General features: G+C 41.8%; 1 pseudogene; it reads right to left on the bottom strand.

Annotated features, from left to right (window-relative positions):
* The window catches only part of LOC138667807 (alpha-2-macroglobulin-like protein 1), a 70,667-nt pseudogene that overhangs the window by 49,770 nt on the left and 3,655 nt on the right, over nucleotides 1-17,242 (bottom strand).

Below are 17,242 nucleotides of genomic sequence, written 5' to 3'. Positions count from 1 at the left end.
TCCACATCAGATCCAGTAAGACTCAACCACCGCGCAGACTTCGAAAACTTTGCAAACATAATAAAGTTTGTATTGCACGTACCAGATAATATAAATCCATTTGCTTAGTATCTTTCTGTAGTGCTGAATTTCTTATTATATAGTGTACAAGCACCTCCTGCTGTGAACGGCATGAATTATCCTTCCCCAAAGATTTCAGGTTTAAATAACATTTGCTCGAAGAATAAAGGGGAAAAATTGTTAGCCGAGCATCATTTGGGTTCCAAACATATAATCTTGATCTTGGTTCGGGCTCCGTGGTTGTTGAAGCCTGTAAATGTGTCAGTAAATGTGACAGTAAATGTGACAGTAAACATATGAGGGCTCAACAGCTGAGTGACATTAGAAGCATGGCGCACATGTACCTTCAACCCAATCTGTTGTGTCCAATTGGTTGTATTTTCTAAGATGCAAGAAGCATGTCCATTGTCATCTGTCACCAAAGTCTCATTGATGGTTACATCACATTGTTCACAGGTGAGATGCACTTTTTGGCCAGTAACTGGGCTGTCCTTGGAGTCTGTCACCTTCATCTGCAACACATAAAAAAAAACAAAAAACAAACTCAGTAGAAAAAGACAACACTTCTACCATAAGGTTAATGGCATAACATTGTAACACGATTCTGAAAATTCCATTTTCTAACAAACTTTTGGAATTAGTAATTGATTAGGTTAGGTCACTTTAGTTACAGGTAACGTCACTGATGGCTAAGTGTGACTTTTCCATTATATCGCATTTCCACAGTTGATTCTTTTTTGGGATTCTTACAAATAAATCTACAAATCCGGTCTTGCACTTTTTTTTTTGAGTAGGTTGTAATATATCTGAATTGTGCATCTCATGTTACTGATACGTACTGTGACAGTGTAGGGCATGCCAGGTTTGTAAGTAGACCTTGGATCCAAAAATGATACACGGTAACTGTCAACTATGCTGGTTTCACTTGTTGTAGAAAGCAAAATTCCTACATGAGAATGGATTATTTAAAAACAAATAAAAACAAGAAAAATAAAAATTAGTGGTTGTACTTAATGGAGGAGCAGATTTTGAACATGTGTACGCGTTAAGTATTTATTGCAATCTTTTTAGCATGAAATGCTGAAACGCGTCTCTTGGCAGGAAGACGTTGCGCAAAATATGTACATTTTTTGCGTCGGTTTTTTATGCGCTTTGTTGATGTTTTTTATCTTTTCCTATTCATGTGATTGGGTACAAAATGCTGCAAAACCGCTGGAAGAATTGACATGCTGCAGATTTGAAACTTCTTCAAATCTCAAAGGAAAAAATTAGGAGCATGTGCATGAGATTTCAGAAATATTAGTCCCTTTTGCTAGTACTAGTGATGAGCGAGTATACTCGTTGCTCGGGTTTTCCTGAGCATGCTTGGGTGGTCTCCGATTATTTGTGACTGCTTTTTGTCCACGCAGCTGCATGATTTATGGCTGCTAGCCAGCCTGAGTACATGTGGGGGTTGCCTGGTTGCTAGGGAATCCCCACATGTATTCAAGCTGTCTAGCAGCCACAAATCATTCAGCTGCGTCAACAAAAACTAAATCTCCGAGCACTCACAAATACAAATACTCAGATACCACCCGAGCATGCTCAGGAAAAACCCGAGCAACGAGTATACTCGATCATCACTAGTTAGTACAGTAAGCGCTGCATTTTTTTCATGGAAAAATACAGCAAAAATGAAACATATGATCAAGCCCTTTTAGTTATCTGGGACTTTTGCATTTTTTTCTTATGATGCTAAGCACTTAGAAGTTAGCACTTACCTCACTGTTCTGTCCGGTGCCAATGTCTGCAAGCTCAGAGACCACTCCTACTGGTGATTTTGCTGCTTCATTTGACCTCACATCAACAGAGCAGCTCTTTCTCTTCTGGTCTGCCCTGTCGATGGTGGATCACTGTCAATGTGATGTCATATTGATTAGATACTTGGCTCGCCATCGCGTTAGGCTGAGCTAGCTTTCAATCAGCATGACATTGACATTGACACCCCATTGGTTAAGTAGAGTACAAGAGAATAAGCTGCTCGGTCAATGTGACATCAATGTAAGCCATAGAATCACTGGCAGGAGCGAACCGTTAGATCAACACTGGGCAGGACAGGCAGGAATTTAGAAACTGCCTGCATGTAAGTTCTTAGCCCTTAAGAAAAAAATTATAATGGATAACCCATTTAATCATTTATATTTCTTTATTTCTTTATTTCAATTTTTTATATTATTTTTTAAATTTTTCAATTTCAGTTATTTATACGTTTATTCTTATTTTAGAACATTTTTAAACATACTAGTTTCGGGTGTATAATAACGAACTACATCTTTGTACAAAAAGAGAAACAACTGCATTTAGTTAAACAGTTGTAAGCATGGGGATCATCATCATTCAAGTTCCTGAAATGCTGTATTTCTTAAAGAAGAAAAAACGAAAAGAAAAACTAACAAAACAGAGAATTCTTCCACTTTAAAAAGCCCAAAGGCTGACATATTTTGGACTAAGAAACATATCATTTGTCTTTGATGTAAAGAGATTTGGCGTTTGATATTAACATTTCATGTATGATGACAATACTGCTGAGCACTCAGTAGTTGGCACTTTTCAGCAAACCTACTGGTCATACAAAAAGTTAAGAAAGGCATAGAAATTTCAGAAAACAATGGCAAATTGCCATATTCTTAGATGCAAGGTTGCCTAGAAGATGCTGTACCTGGTAGTAGCACCCATTCTGTTAAGGCGTCAGGAGGTGTGATAGCTTAGAAATTGAAAGGTGGTTTGGCTATAATTGAGTCCTTACCTGTCCCTTCCTCTAAAATACTGACTGTTCCTTCAAGTTTTATTGGTTCAGTTCTATACACGTCACTTGATAATTGAAAACTGGAAGATCTCATAGTGTCAGAGAAGAGCAACCAAGGTGATCCAACTAGAAAAAAAAGGGAAAAAAAAACACATTTTTTTGATTTAGCATATAGCAAGCCATATAGAAAAATTACCATTTAAAAGTCTCTGGAGGAAACAATCCTTTATTCATATAGTGACAAAAGCTTTCTAGCTGTTGACAAATGTAGATACTGTTTTGTTTGTATTGATGCAATGAATAAAATAGCATTATTTAGCCTGGCAAAGCTGGATGTTGGCACCAGACTATAACAATAATGTCAGCAAAGAAATATACCATTGGGAATATACAGTGTATCAACCAGCTGTGTGACTTGAAGCTCATGATTCAGGATACAAAATCACCTACCGAGTCCCCAACTAGGTCATTAATAGTAATAGTCTTTTCATATTGGCCACAGGGATTATTTGGCTCCTTCCTAGGCTCCAGGGCCCAGGTGCACTTGCAAACCCTGCACCTACTATATAATTGCCACTGGTAGCCAGTTTCATGAAATATCAACCATTTTTTTTTAATTATTTTCATGTATCTTTAATGAAAAATAAAACAAATAGTTTTCAGTGAAAATTCAACCATTTTGTGTTTACAGTTCTTATGAGTTCCATGCATCGCTATGGGTACAGACAAAAAACAAACCCTAAATGATCTGCTTGTGTAAGTCATACATCCTTCCATTTGTTCCCCCTCTTCATTCTAACAAACATTTGTTAGAATAGCAGGAGATAGGGAATATTTGGAGAGATGTATAGCTACAGAATCAGATTACTCAATGTTTGCTTTCTACACATTACCATGGAAAAGTATTTATTGTGAATGGGAATGCAGACTTTTACTGCTTGCCTATCAATGATATTCAATGTGTTAGAAAAAAACAAAATCACAACTTTTATAAGGTATTAAAAAAAAAAGGATTTGGATTTAGATCAAAACAATTTATATAAAAAAAGGTTAAATTTAGTTTACTGAATAGCATAGATCTCACCTTTCCTTCAAAGTTAATACAGTTGCCAGGGGACCTAACAGGTGAAAACGGAACGAAGAATGGAGAATTGACAATTCTTTGACACAAGCTTCCCTGGTAAGTGCCTTGGACTGGTTTCCCGTAAGTGTACCTGGGAGATGAAACAACAAATAACAATAAAATAAATCATAAGATTACTTTCTAAAGCTTTTTTTTACCAAATAATTTTGCATAGTTGTAAAATAAACAAATGGATGTTTATTGTGTATGTTGAATAATTACAGTATATTGTATCTTGTGTGTACTGAGAAAATATATGGTGGCTGAAGTGGGTCTGGATTAAGCAGCCCTGCTATTGCCACAATTGTCTGGATTGGTGAAATTCAAATCTCTAACTTGGACAAAAAAAGTTAAGTAATTAATGTAATATAAAGATTTATAAAATGAAATCTCTTCTGTCTTCATGAGAACTTCTTTCCTTCACCCTTATGTGTTCCTCTCCAAGACTTCTCATGAGCATCCCCCTTACTATGGAACTCACTATCTCAATGTATCAGATTGTCTTCCACAATTGAAGCCTCGAGATGCATCTTGAAAACCCAACTCTTCAGAAACGTCTACAAACCGGCAATAATAATGTTAGCCAAAGCATTTTCTCTTTTGATTTTGAAACGATATTCATCATGTATATTTTATTTCCCTTACCTGCCACACGTCTTTACTGGAAAAGTTTGCATGCTTTTTAGTATACTATTCGGGAGCTCGAGGATGACTTCAAACTTTGGTAATACTATTAGGTAAAGAAAGAAAATACAAAAAAAGGCAAGTGATAAATATTTTACACCAGCACAATTCTGGAGAAAAAAAGAATCTGCTTAGGCTTTTTGAAGTTCCTCACCATATTCTTCCACTTGGAAAGTATGGACTTTGTTTTTTACCCGGATGGAATATGTTCCGAGTAAGGGCTCAGAGGAAAGAGAAAAAGATAGATCAGCTATTCCTTGTGTAAGACTTACATTCAGCATCTGGCCAATCCTGTTTTTTCCTGGATCCTATGGGAAAAAGAGAAAAGTTTTTGTATTTTTGTTACATTCCAAAAAAAAACATTTTGATGCTGAACCCAATGTAGAGTTGTTTGCAAATGACCACTCGGTAGATTGGCTAATACTGTAATGGACTGATCTTTTTTAAAGATAATCTGTCAGTAGAATCATCCCTCCTAAGCTATCTATATGGGCATGCAGGTCATAGAAAGTTAAATAGCATGATACTTTGATATCTGTGACCCGATGTCATAGGTCAGAGAAATCCTTGTTTTTCTTATTTATAACGAGCTGTTAAAATCTATGGGTGGCCACAAATCTAACTGACAATCTCTTTCCATAGCTTTAAAATAAATAAATAAATAAATAAATAAAATTAGCATTACCAGTATGAGACATCTAATGCCCGACACTTTGCTCTCATAATCACACATAGCTCTGCAGTTAGATCAGAGCTACCACAGTACAACGGAGATGAACTTTGTCTCATTACAAACATTTGCAGCAGCAGTTGTCCTTTCATACTGCTGTCAGGTCTGCTTTAACCAACACAGTACAGCAGAGTTGAACCATGTCTCATTACAGGCACAACAAGCTAATTTGCAGTTGTCCTCTCACAGTGCTGAAAGCTCTGCTGTACTGCCCTCCCCCACACTGACTGCCTATAAGATGGAAGCTGAAGCACTATAAAAGGAAAACTGCAGCTGCAAATGTGTTTGCAATGAGACAAAGTTTACTTCTGCTGTACTGTGTTAGTTCTGCTGCATTGTGTTAGTTCTGATCTTACCGCGGAGCTGTGTGGATTATGAGAGCAAAGTGTCAGTCATTGCATGTCTCATGCAGGTAATGCTCCATTTAACCCCTTACCTGCATCGGACGTACTATACCGTCCGATGCCGGCTCCCCTGCTTTGATGCAGGGCTCCGCGGTGAGCCCGCACCAAAGCCGGGACATGTCAGCTGTTTTGAACAGCTGACATGTGCCCCAAATAGGCGCGGGCAGAATCGCGATCTGCCCGCACCTATTAACTAGTTAAATGCCGCTGTCAAACGCAGACAGCGGCATTTAACTACCGCTTCCGGCCGGGCGGCCGGAAATGACGTCATCGCCGACCCCCGTCACATGATCGGGGGTCGGCGATGCTTGTATATTGTAACCATTGTAGCCACCCTGTGGTCGGCGCTCACAGCACACGTGCAATTCTGCTACATAGCAGCGATCAGCAGATCGCTGCTATGTAGCAGAGCCGATCGTGCTGTCCCTGCTTCTAGCCTCCCATGGAGGCTATTGAAGCATGGCAAAAGTTAAAAAAAAAAGTTTAAAAAAATGTGAAAAAAATAAAAAAAACATAAAAGTTTAAATCACCCCCCTTTCGCCCCAATCAAAATAAATCAATAAAAAAAATATCAAATCTACGCATATTTGGTATCGCCGCGCTCAGAATCGCCAGATCTATCAAATAATAAAAAGTATTAACCTGATCGCTTAACAGCGTAGCGGGAAAAAAACTCGAAACGCCAGAATTACGTTTTTTTGGTCGCCGCGACATTGCATTAAAATGCAATAACGGGCGATCAAAAGAACGTATCTGCACCAAAATGCTATCATTAAAAACGTCATCTCGGCACGCAAAAAATAAGCCCTCAACCGACCCCAGATGATGAAAAATGGAGACGCTACGAGTATCGGAAAATGGCGCAATTTTTTTTTTTTTTTTTTTTTAGCAAAGTTTGGAATTTTTTTTCACCACTTAGATAAAAAATAACCTAGTCATGTTTGGTGTCTATGAACTCGTAATGACCTGGAGAATCATAATGGCAGGTCATTTTTAGCATTTAGTGAACCTAGCAAAAAAGCCAAACAAAAAACCAATGTGGGATTGCACTTTTTTTGCAATTTCACCGCACTTGGAATTTTTTTCCCGTTTTCTAGTACACGACATGCTAAAACCAATGATGTCGTTCAAAAGTACAACTCGTCCCGCAAAAAATAAGCCCTCACATGGCCAAATTGACGGAAAAATAAAAAAGTTATGGCTCTGGGAAGGAGGGGAGTGAAAAACGAACACGGAAAAACGAAAAATCCCCCGATCATGAAGGGGTTAATGTAAAAAAGCCATATAGCCAAATTCTCAGGGAGATCTATGTCAGGCCCATAGATCTTATCAGCTCATTTACATATAAGAAAAATGTGAATTTATCTTGAATAAGACATTAGATCACAGATATCAAGCCATCATTTTATTTAACTTTAAGACATACATACCCACGTGGATGGCTTATGAGGGTAGATACTACTGACAAATTCCCTTTAAGTGAACATACTACCACAATATACAATACAGATGAAAACCCAAGCCGGATTAAGAACAGAAGCCATAATGGTGTTGTGAACAGAACCTTACTGCAGTTATGAAGATCTAGATATACCCCTAGATATACCCCTAGGTCTAGATATACCCCTTCCAGGTACCTAATTCTAAATGTAAATATATTTCAATCTGTTATAACAGCAAATCCTCATGATTTTTATTACCTGTAATTCGACAAGTGGAAGCTGAAAAAGAAACAGCGATTAGTGTTAAAAATACACAAATGATCATTTTGATATTATGTAGAATAAAACACAATATTTTTAGATAGATACAATGAAGAAGTTATCCACTACTATAAGATTTATGAGCTATCCGTAACATAAGTTATCAATATCAGATCGGTGGGTGTTCGAAATCCAGTACCCACACCAACCAGCTGTTACAAGATGGATCGAAATGATGTACAGACCAAAGCTGCACCAGTTCATTCCATTTATTCTTATGGGAGTGCTGAATACCACCTGAGTACAGCACTTGGCTTTCTCTGGCTGTCCCTTTAAGACTGATTAGATGGCAGCGTGCATGATTGACCACCATTCCATTTGTACTTGATTTTTCAAAGCCACAGTTCTCAAGATTGGTGGGGTTCCCAGTGGTTGGCCCCCCCAGGGATCAGGAAATTTTCTCCTTTAACATGTTTTGGCCATTTAGATCCTGCTATGACAGTGGGGTGTTTTGGCCTCAGATTCCATGGTTGGTGTTTAACTAGACACTGATGGGTCTTCTGGAGTGTGTGAATTCTGAATTTGTCAAATGACCCTGAGAGGCTAATGACATATTTCGATCTTTTTCCGTCAATTCGAGTGTATAGGCCAGGTATGAGACACAGACCTCTCCTCTATGGCTATGTGTGCGAAAATTCAGGAGGTCCGAGATTATTATTATTATTATTTATATAGCACCATTAATTCCATTGTGCTGTACACGTGAAAAGGGGTTACATACAGGGTTATAGATATTGTTAACAGTAAACAAATTTACAATGACAGACTGGTACAGAGGGGAGAGGACCCTGTCCTTGCGGACTTACATTCTTCAGGATAATGGGGAAGAACAGGAGGTTGGTATGCTGCAGCACTGGTGGTGGTGAGGCGGCTGCTTGGTTGGTCGGTGGCGTGGCAGCAGCTCGGGTGGTCGGTGATGTGGCGGCAGCTCGGGTGGTCGGTGACGTGGTGGCAGCTCAGGTGGTCGGTGACGTGGCGGCAGCTCGGGTGGTCGGTGATGTGGCGGCAGCTCGGGTGGTCGGTGACGTGGCGGCAGCTCGGGCGGTTGGTGAGGCGGCAGAATAGTTATTGCAGGCTGTAGGCTTTCCTGAAGAGATGGGTTTTCAGGTCCCATCTGAAGGATCCGAGGGTGGTGGATAATCGGACCTGTTGAGGCGTGGAATTCCAGAGGATGGGGATATTCGGGAGAAATCTTGGAGGCAGTTGTGTGAGGAACGAATAAGTGTGGAGGAGAGTAGGAGGTCTTGGGAGGATCGGAGATTACATGAGGGAAGATTTTGGGAGATTAGTTCAGAGATATAGGGAGGGGACAGGTTGTGGGTGGCTTTGTAGATCAGTGTTAGTAGTTTGAACTGGATTCATTGGGGAATTGGGAGCCAGTGGTGGGATTTGCAGAGGGGTGAAGCAGGGGAGTAGCGAGGAGAGAGGTGGATTAGCCAAGCAGCAGAGTTGAGGACAGACTGGAGTGGTGCAAGGGAGTTAGCGGGGAGGCCACAGAGGAGGGTGTTGCAGTAATCGGGGCGGGAGATGAGGAGGGCATGCACAAGAGTTTTAATAGATTGTGGGCTGAGGAAGGGACGGATTCTGGCAATATTTTTGAGTTGGAGGTGACAGGAGGTGGCAAGAGTTTGGACGTGCGGTTTGAAGGACAGGGCAGAATCGAGAGTTACCCCGAGGCAGCGGATTTCAGGTGCGGAAGAGAGCGTGATACTGTTTACTATAATAGATCAGGTAGGGGGGATATGCGAGATGAGGGAAAGATGATGAGTTTGGTTTTGTCTACATTGAGTTTTAGGAAGTGAAAGTTGAAGAAGGAGGCTATGTCTGACAGACACTCCGGGATTCGGGACAGAAGAGAGGCGACATCTGAGCCAGAGAGATAGATCTGAGTGTCGTCCGCATATAGGTGGTACTATAAGCCATGGGACTTTATGAGTTGTCCTAGGCCAAGGGTATAGATGGAAAAAAGTAGAGGTCCTTGGACAGAGCCTTGAGGGACTCCAACAGAGAAGGGGTGGCGTGAGGAGGTAGTGTGGGTGTGGGAAACGCTGAATGTGCGGTTGGAAAGGTATGAGGCCATCCAGGACAGGGCAAGGCCTTTGATGCCGAGGGAAGAAAGAATCTGTAGCAGTAGGAGGTGGTTGACTGTGTCGAAAGCAGAGGACAGGTCAAGAAGGAGGAGGATGGAGAACTGTCTGTTAGCTTTGGCTGTGAGTAAGTCGTTAGTAATTTTGGTCAGAGCAGTTGACAGTTGATTATTGCCTCCACAGATGGAGATTGACCGCGAAGGTTCAGGATACTGAAATCCACAAATTACTGTGCCTAACAAAACCAACTTTGCTACTCTGCTCAAAGTTGGACTGTTTCACTAACATTCAGGATCTTTGCCTTTCTGGTGAGAAAAAAAATGATATTTTTGTATCCAACTCCTGCTTTAAACTTCTCCACAACAGTATCACAGACCTGCCTGCTGTGCTCCTTGGTCTTCATGATGCTCTCTGTGCTTCAAACAGAACCCTGAGACTATCACAGATCAGGTGCATTTATACGGAGACTTGATTACACACAGTCAGATTAAATTTATCATCACTGGCATTTAGGACAACATTGGATCATTCAGAGATCCACAATGAACTTCTGGAGTGAGTTTGCTGCACTGAAAGTAAAGGGGCCGAATAATATTGCACGCCCCACTTTTCAGTTCTTGACTTTCCACAACAATTTAAAATAACCAATAAATTTCATTCAACTTCACAATTGTGTTCCACTTGTTGTTGATTCTTCACCAAAAATTAACGTTTGGTATCTTTATGTTTGAAGCATGATATGTGGGAAAAGGTTGAAAAGTTCCAGGGAGCTGAATACTTTCGCAAGGCACTGTATATGTTGTGTCCTCAAATGTAATTATACTTCAGTGACTATTAAAGGTAAATTGTGAGGTGTGAGGTCCTTGAATGAAACCCCATAGTGCAGCAATACCCACTTTGGCTGCTTATAGTTCATAGTGCATGTTCATCCTTTTTCCATTCCAACTCAGATCTGGGCCATCTAATTCCTTAGCTGCAGCTGTTGAACCAGTACAGGAGTAAAGTAGATAAAAATCATTTACACTGAGCCACCATTCTACTTAATCAACGTAAAAAAGACTTTAAAAAAACATAAAAACTTGATTGTTATATTTGGATTTTTTCTGATGAGCAGTTCTTAAAATCTATTGCTAGATGTGTGAAGAAAACTAGAAGAATGAACAAAGCATGAGCCTCATAAGTCATCTAGGGCTTATGTGTTTATACACGACTTACCTCCACATCTTCTGGTTGGAAGTTACTGTTAAGTGACACAATGCGAAATTTTACTGTGAAAAGAAAGCACACAATAAATATATAGGGCAGCCATGTTGAAGATTTGTTAGTTGTCCTTTACACGACAGCTCTTTCCAAAAGGGAGAAATAGAAGACTAATTGTTAAGACTCGGCATTGTATCTTAATTACCCAGACGACTATTTTTAGCAAACCAAGAATAGGCTGTCATCTACATTTTTTTGCTTTTGTAAGCCTGTAATAGTGACTTGTAAGCTGATATTTCACATAACATTGTGTGCTCTTATCTTGACTATGACTAGTGGTGGTTGCTGATATGCTAATTATGTCTTGTGTTATGGAGACAGTTTATTGACTTTGAAAGCAGAGAGGGAAAAACTATGCAAAAAAATTAAATAATCAAGTAATGCTACTTGATCTCATCACCATTCTTCCCCTTAATTGTGATGCTGGACTGAAGGACACTTGTTAAATCTATAAATAGGTTAAATGCCTCTGTATAAAGAGACTAAGAGACATAAAGACTGGGAGGGACATCCAGAGATTCTGCCAAGACATCCATACATCCAAAGGACCAGAGACCGGACAGCAGCCAATATCATGGCTCCATCATGAGGGAGACGGATCTTTTATTCTACAGGAAACAACCTAGGGGTTTTCGGCCCTGGTTGGAAGAATACAGATCTGCCCCATTGAGCATCGCTGAACCATGGATACGTTTGGAGAAGCCAGGTTGTGATCCTCCGATCAATTGGCCTTGTACATTGTATGGAGTCAATGGACTCATCTTTCTACGCTTGTCGTTACCTCCTCTCTGTAAGCATGCCACAGGTGAAGTAACCGACCCTGGAAGATGAAACCAGGTTGTGATCCTTGGATCAATTGACCTTCTATGGACTAAATGGACTGTCATCTTCCTATGCTTGTCATTACCTCCTCTCTGTGTGCATGCCACAGGTGGAGTAATTGACCCTGGAAGATGAAGCCAGGTTGAGATGCTCGGATCAACTGGCCTTGTACCTCAATGAACTGTCATCTTCCTACGTTTGTCACTACCCCCTCTCTGTGTGCATGCCACATGGTGGGTAGCTGACCCTGGAAGCTCTGATGTAACAGCTGCCATTATCCCGGCGAGTCAGTGGAAAGGTGAGACTCTGTAATGTGCACCATCTTGGGGTATTTTGCTGGGACTATACTACATGTTATCTGCCTGTTTTGTGGCTCAATAAAACATTGCCACACTGTTTGACCCTCACCCTGTTTTGTCTGAGTAGCGTTACGCTCACATTAAAGGAAGAGTGAGCATTTGGCGGAGCGATCCTTGGTCCATGTGGTTCCGGCTAGCGGACCTGGGGCTCCCGCCAACCCCCCCATGTCTGCACACTAAACTATATCTCCAAAGCAGTAGACTTCATGGGACACAACAGAGGAATTTATACTGAAGGTCCAACCTGCATCTACACATGTCCAGCTGACATGTACACATATAAATTGTTATAATTGTGCATATAGGACTTGACATTAATAGGAGGTAATAGGCTATCAGGCCCTTTATACCTGGACCTTTGGGAATTTCAGGTATAAAAGACCAACATCATATTTAAACTTCAACCTTCTAAAATTTAATAATTGTAATACTCTGCTGGACAACTTGGACCTTGCATGAGATATTGGACATTATTTCAGTCTACATCTACCCCAATAGTAAGATGTCTTTCCATTTATTAACATTTAATACCCAAGTTTACCAGTTTGGCCAGGCTTATATAAAGGTTTGTCAGTCTGGATCAAAATTTGAGCATCTGTCTTCCTTTTCTTTTCAATATCAACTCTTCTGCTTTCATGGATCAACTCATCAGCAGTCTGAATGGAAAGGAATAATGTACCAGTTTGACGAATTATGTCCAATTCATTAGGGATCTGTAAAATGGTAGAAAAGTACAAATACCTAAATATATGCCAGAACTATGCAGTATAATAAACAAGGTTTAAAGGGTTATTTCCAAGATAGTAAGTTATACTTTATCCACAGGATAGGGGATAACTTACTCATCTCTGAGGGCAAAGAGGTCCCGTTGACCGTGAATAAATTGAAGATCAAGCTGGTTCTCTGGATCACTTGCATCCCAGCTGTTGGATGCCTGCCTAGCCATCAGTAAAGGTGCCGCCACACTAAGCGACGCTGCAGCGATACCGACAACGATCCGGATCGCTGCAGCGTCGCTGTTTGGTCGCTGGAGAGCTGTCACACAGACAGCTCTCCAGCGACCAACGATCCCGAGGTCCCCGGTAACTAGGGTAAACATCGGGTAACTAAGTGCAGGGCCGCGCTTAGTAACCCGATGTTTACCCTGGTTACCATCCTAAAAAGTAAAAAAACAAACGCTACATACTTACCTACCGCTGTCTGTCCTCGGCGCTCTGCTTCTCTGGTCTGGCTGTGAGCGCCGGGCAGCCAGAAAGCAGAGCGGTGACGTCACCGCTCTGCTTTCCGGCTGACCGACGCTCACAGCCAGAGCAGGAGGAGAGCAGAGCACAGCGCTAGAGGACAGACGGCTGTAGGTAAGTATGTAGTGTTTGTTTTTTTACTTTTAGGATGGTAACCAGGGTAAACATCGGGTTACTAAGCGCGGCCCTGCGCTTAGTTACCCGATGTTTACCCTGGTTACCAGCAAAGACATCGCTGAATCGGTGTCACACACGCCGATTCAGCGATGTCTACGGGGAGTCCAGCGACGAAATAAAGTTCTGGACTTTCTTCCCCGACCAGCGACAGCACAGCAGGGGCCTGATCGCTGCTGCCTGTCACACTGGACGATATCGCTAGCGAGGACGCTGCAACGTCACGGATCGCTAGCGATATCGTCTAGTGTGACAGTACCTTAAGTATTCCCTTATCTTGAGGATAATTAAATTTCCTTACATTAGCACAAAAATAATCTATTATTGTACCTGGAAAGAATTGCAGGCAAATGATGAATTGTCCTGGAATAGTTTAGTTAACAAGGGTGTGGTCTTTCTTCCTAATGTTAGGGTAATCATGACATTGCTATCTCCCTTCATATCTTCTAAATGCAAGCAGATATGATTTTGATGATTAAAGTACATCGTGCTAGGGAATACGAGGGCATAGCGTCTAGAAGACAATGAAAGAAGTACACACATAAACAACAATTAAGATCACATGAAACATTCTGACGTGAACATTCAATTTACTTGTATCAAATATATTTTCTAGAGTTCTAGGCTAAGAACGGTCTATGATTGGGTGACTCCCACCTCCATGACCATTATCGTCAATGACATTATTACATACAGTGGGTACGGAAAGTATTCAAACCCCTTTAAATGTTTCACTCTTTGTTTCATTGCAGCCATTTAGTAAATTCAAAAAAGTTCATTTTATCACAATAATGTGCACTCTGCACCTCATCTTGACTGAAAAAAACAGAAATGTAGAAATTTTTGCAAATTTAATATAAAAGAAAAACTGAAATATCACATGGTCATAAGTATTCAGACCCTTAGCTCAGTATTGAGTAGAAGCCCCTTTTGAGCTAGTACAGCCATCAGTCTTCTTGGGGATGATGCAACAAGTTTTTCCCACCTGGATTTGGGGATCCTCTGCCATTCTTCCTTGCAGATCCTCTCCAGTTCCGTCAGGTTGGATGGTGAACGTTGGTGGACGCCATTTTCAGGTCTCTCCAGAGATGCTCAATTGGGTTTAGATCAGGGCTCTGGCTGGGCCAGTCAAGAATGGTCACAGAATTGTTCTGTAGCCACTCATTTGTTATTTTAGCTGTATGCTCAGCGTGATAGTTTTTCTCACAGTACTAGCGGGGATCTCACCGAAGTGACCGCAGTTCAGCCTGGCTGGAAACAGAGCTTCAGTGACCATAGGTAACCTCGATGACATCACCTCCAGTCACTGAGGCTGCTCTCATAGCAGTTCATTTCCTAGTGGTTCTCAGCATGGATGGTCGCATCTGGGCACCGTCCAGGTTGAAAACTATTTAGTCCCCAGACATGGATTACGGCATAGTACAGAACGACGGACAGGTATGGTATATTGTTGTTTTATTATTTTTGTTTTTTTTACAGGAGATCGAGGGCTTCGTTGGAATTAGGCGAGGTCATAAATATGGTTTAATTAAGATTATTAAAGGAGTCTGTGTCTTTTCTTTCAATTAAAGGACTTTATTCTTGCTGTGTCTTTATTTACAATACAACTGTAGGATTAATAATAATGGATAGGTGTCTTATAGACGCCTCTCCATTACTAAGCCGTGGGTTTGATGTCACCTGACAATACAAAGGTGACATCAACCCCACAAATATGAACCCCACTTGCCACCACTACAGGGCAAGTGGGAAGAGCTGGGCAAAGCGCCAGAATTGGCGCATCTAATAGATGTGCCTTTTCTGAGCAGCTGCTATTTTTAGGCTGGGGGGCCAATATTTATGGCCCCTTACCATACCCCAGCTGTCTGCTTTAGCAAGGTTGGTTGTCAAAAATATGGGGGGACCCAACACCGTTTTCTTAAATTATTTATTTAAATAATTAAAAAATACGGCATGCGGACCCATCTATTCTTGATAACTGGCCCTGCTGAAGCTGACAGCTGAGGTGTCATGCACCCTGCATGGTACTTACAGACAGGTCCTTGCGGGTTTCCTGAAGCTGGGTGAAAGTATACCGGGCACACAATCAGGGATCTTGGAGGAGTGGCGTAGCCATCGTAAAGAGTGGTATTTCAGAGGAACAGGACCTTAAACATGTGACTGCCGGGGGAGTGTTCGGGGCAGAGCCAAACCCGAAGTCTCAGAGAGCTATACACTGCTGGGTGAAGCAGGAGAAGTTTCAGGCAGGCGAAAGTCAAAATCAGAGGACGGCACAAATAGCAGAAGGGGCAGACAGGAACGTGGTCAGGGACAAATACTCAGGTCAGAACCAGAGAGATAACATGGTACCAGAGGGGTCAGACAAAGGGGGTAGTCTAAAGGTACCATCACATTTAGCGACGCTGCAGCGATATAGACAACGAGCCGATCGCTGCAGCGTCGCTGTTTAGGTCGCTAGGAGACATCAATCACCGGCAACAGCTGAACGATGCAGGAGCGATCCAGTGACGTACTTATCATTCTCTCTGGTTGTTCGCTCCATGAAAAACCATTGCAGGCATCGTTGCTTTTGCTGTCAAACATGATGAATCACGCCGACCTGACGACCAAATAAAGATCCGGACTTCTAGCTACGAACAGCGATATCACAGCGGGATCCAGATCGCTGCTGCGTGTCAAACACAACGAGATCACTATCCAGGACGCTGCAACGTCACGGATCGCTGTCGTTCTCGTTGGAAAGTTGTTCAGTGTGAAAGTACCTTAAGGGCAAAGCAGGAGTCAAAAAACCAAGCAAGCAAATAAACAGCACCAAGACAGCAGACAAACGCACAACGAGGGGACAGACCGTGTGATAACCAAACGAGCAACAAGATAACAGGCACACAAAAGGTCAACCAACTCAGCCAAGGGCAGGAGTATAACTGACACCGGACCTAGCAAGATTGGCAACTAAATAGCTGCCCTCTGCCAGAGGCAGGCACAATTAACTCCTGTCTGACAAGGACGGGATAAAGACAAAACCCCATCCTGGATCATGACATGAGGGTTGCAGCCCCAGCTGTGAGTTTTGCCTGGCTGGTTAACAAAAATACAGGGGAACCCAAGCCTTTTTTAAAAATTATTTATTTACAGCGCAGGAGCGGTTGATGAATACTCCCAGCAAGTGATGGAAGATGGGAGCAGTTGTCCCATCAGCTGACACCAGTGACCGGAGGTAAACTTTATACCTCCGATCACAACTGAGTAGTGACACTGTCTTTTGACAGCGTGGGACCCGCAATTCTCTGACCACTGCCAATCTGAAGCAGTGTTTACCGTGCTGCCATGCACATGACAGCGCAACAAACACCTGGTGTTCAGGCCCCCCATTCAAGTGAATATTGGGGCAGCCTGTGGGTGGGGCATTATATTATATGCATTATGCGATAGATGCTGCTGTGCAGGCATCGGTGCCATTTTGCTGGATATATTTTTTTTCTAACCTTACAATATTATATGCATTATGTAAAATAAGGAGCAGGTCATTGAAGGATCAGTGACCTGTCATAAGCCCATACTGATGACAATGGAAGCAGAGCACCACATAAAGCCCCACCCACAGCCCCGCCCACAAGTCACCCCGAAGCACAAGAATCTTATTAACTGAAAACTACAATTAAAGATTAAACAACAACCAGAAGACAGATTTCATCAACCAAGGTATCATTTTAATCAGTATAACAGCACCAAACTGACACTGTCTGTAGA

This window comes from Ranitomeya imitator, chromosome 2 (assembly GCF_032444005.1).
Source record: "Ranitomeya imitator isolate aRanImi1 chromosome 2, aRanImi1.pri, whole genome shotgun sequence".
Lineage (NCBI taxonomy): Eukaryota > Metazoa > Chordata > Amphibia > Anura > Dendrobatidae > Ranitomeya > Ranitomeya imitator.
This window is presented reverse-complemented; position numbering and strand designations above follow the sequence as displayed.